Below are 2617 nucleotides of genomic sequence, written 5' to 3' on the forward strand. Positions count from 1 at the left end.
TGCCTTTTGTTTGTTTGGTCATGAGTGATCGTTCTTTAATCAGATATGCTTAAAGGTTAAACTAGTATGAAGTAGAAATGGGCTTTCGTGATCATGATCTCTTTTTAGTTTAATACAATATGAAGGTGGTTTTCATGCTCTAGATAGTTAAAACAAACTGTTCTTGTGACTGGGTGCTGGAAAAAAGAAGTGGTCTAGATAGTTTAATACTATATATAGTGTTGAAAAAAAAGAACTTGAGGTTCCTGATATGAAATTATTAGAGTGATCCAGTAGTTAAGTGCTCTTATTTTCTTAAGAGTGTGACTAGCTTAGCATTCAAAGCAGGGCTAAAACTGATGTGCTCTCCAAACTAACCATCTAAGTTACTGCCAAGAAAATATTTGAAATACTATCTTACAGAGTGACTGGAGGCCCTGAACTCCTATTGGACAAGTCTTTCTTTAATCAAAATGATTATGAATAATACTTTGGACAATTACACTTAAACAAGTAAAAGATGGTATAAGGAAAACCTTGTGGCTTGTAGTATAGTTACCCCTTCTTTGGGCTAGCCAATAATGCACTACATATACTGACCCATCTTTTTGACTCACGTCTTTAGAATTAATGTTATCTTTTTTTTGTTGTTGTTGAGTATAGTATACACCTTATTATCCATATGTATTGTAAATAGACTTGGTTGGCCTCATACTATGTGTTACTCGGCTTTTGTGTTTAAATTCTTTACATTACCGTGTAGATGTTGGGTTAGGTGGTACAGACTTTAACTACGCTAGCTTTATATCTATGTCATATTACAAGTGAAAAGTCACTTCATTTTGTGTTGTTATTGTTTTGCCTAGTTTTATTTTAAATATAAACAATTTAGTATAAGGAGTTATTATTCATAAATGAGGATTATGGGGAAAGGTCAAGTTTGGAATAATGGTCAAAGCCTGCATGTTGCTGCTGCATGGGTGCGTGCCTGCTGCTGCTGTTGCTGCGTGCCTGCTGCTACTTGTTTTGTTGGTTTACATTTTCACTGGTTTTGAAGCAGGATCTTGAACTGGATGATTTCATTTATGGTCCTCGTGAGCTGTTGATAAAATTTGTTGAAGAGAATTATCCTTTGCTGCCAAAGCCTAATTCTCTGCCAGGTATCTATACTTTCTTCTGCTTTTGATTGCTAATCATGTCAGTCGTGCAATTTCACTGGAAACTTCTAAGTTTTTGTTTTTCGGAAAATCATGACTGAAATATACTTAATAGTTCGACAATATTCCTTTAAAAAGTACCAAAACTTACTGATTTTCTGATGTAAATGCTAATTTCTAGCTTCTGTCCCCCCACATGGTATTTTCAACTATACTTTAAACTTGAATCTTCCTTTTCTTTTGTATGCTCTGGTCACAGGAGAAGGTGCGAAAGAGGCACTCAGCGACACCTGGTGTTTCATTGGGAGGGACAATTAGGAGAGTTAGAAAGTAGGTGGATGCTAATGTGGAAAGTGATGAAGATCCGAAGGTGAGGTTCTCAAGTCTTTTAAATGTATTGGATAGAACATTTCATGAAGCTCTTTTATAGTGCCATGTTCTTTTCAGAATTATGGGATTTTTTTTTTTTGCATTACCTCTGTACCTGCTATGGAAATGACCAAGTGCTGCTTTCTTTAAAAGGTTGGAAGGTCTTCAACCGTGTGAAGTCTCCGAACTAAAACCTGGCATTCACATATTTGCTGTCTATGGTCTAAACTATTTCCCTTCTATTTAATTAGCTTCAGGTTCTGAATTTTATTAATTTATATCTAAATTTTCTTTAGGGGACAATTTTTTCAAGGCTGCTAGCTATACCATTGAGGCTTCTTTGTGCAAAATCCTTTGAGGATACCTCAGAGAAGCTGAAAGAGATTGAGTCACAAATCTTAAGGAAGAGAAATGAACTGCGGCTGTCTGAGACCGAATATAGAAAGGTATGTCATTACTTTCCCAGCTAGAAAGTATCTACAAGTGTTTTCACCCGAGGGATAAACTTTGTGATGCAGTTGATGACTTGAAGCTTGATTCTCTTGTGGTTGGAAGCCGAGGTTTAGGAATGCTGAAAAGGTTCTACTCTTAACAGTCTAAATGCTAGTAAATTTCATTTTTTTTGTGAAATCAAGCATGTGGCAGAGCATATTATGTTACGACTGCACGGTTAGTGAAAATTGTGTATATTGACTAGTCAATAGTTTGTTTTAGTGGTTCCTTAGCTTGTATTGACTAAGGTCTAGTTGAAATAAAAAAAATTTCTTTTTATGAAGGAAAAATGAACATCACCAAAGATCTGTAGCTGCCAGCTTGGTCCAGGGTGTATGTTTTAGAGCGAGACCGCCAGGAGAATCGTCAAGGACCCCATGCTCTTGCTTCTTAAGATGTGATCTTGAGTTGTTGTTACAGGAATTATATTGAAATAGTATGTTGGTAGATTATGCTATATCCATACATCTATATCTTTTAATTTACATGTTATTCATTAAGTGATATATATACTTAGTCAAATTTTGGTGATGGTTATTACTAAGACTTTCTTTGTGTATAATTGCTTGTAAAGTCTTAATTATATTATGTGTTTGGGGTTTATGTGGTTCTATTTATGC

General features: G+C 35.3%; 1 long non-coding RNA gene across 2 annotated transcripts; it reads left to right on the plus strand.

Moving 5' to 3' along the window:
* The first annotated feature begins 1602 nt into the window (after positions 1 to 1602).
* Positions 1603 to 2405, plus strand: LOC147525608 (uncharacterized). 2 transcript variants are annotated; one of them, XR_015198297.1, is made up of 3 exons: positions 1603 to 1726; positions 1802 to 2084; positions 2282 to 2405. It is a non-coding gene; the product is annotated as an uncharacterized LOC147525608 (long non-coding RNA). The 2 variants fall into 2 exon arrangements; XR_015198301.1 differs by having other exon boundaries at positions 1624 to 1658.
* Positions 2406 to 2617: the final 212 nt, after the last annotated feature.

The sequence above is a fragment of the Coptis chinensis genome, chromosome 1 (assembly GCF_015680905.1).
Source record: "Coptis chinensis isolate HL-2020 chromosome 1, ASM1568090v1, whole genome shotgun sequence".
In the NCBI taxonomy this organism is placed as follows: Eukaryota; Viridiplantae; Streptophyta; class Magnoliopsida; order Ranunculales; family Ranunculaceae; genus Coptis; species Coptis chinensis.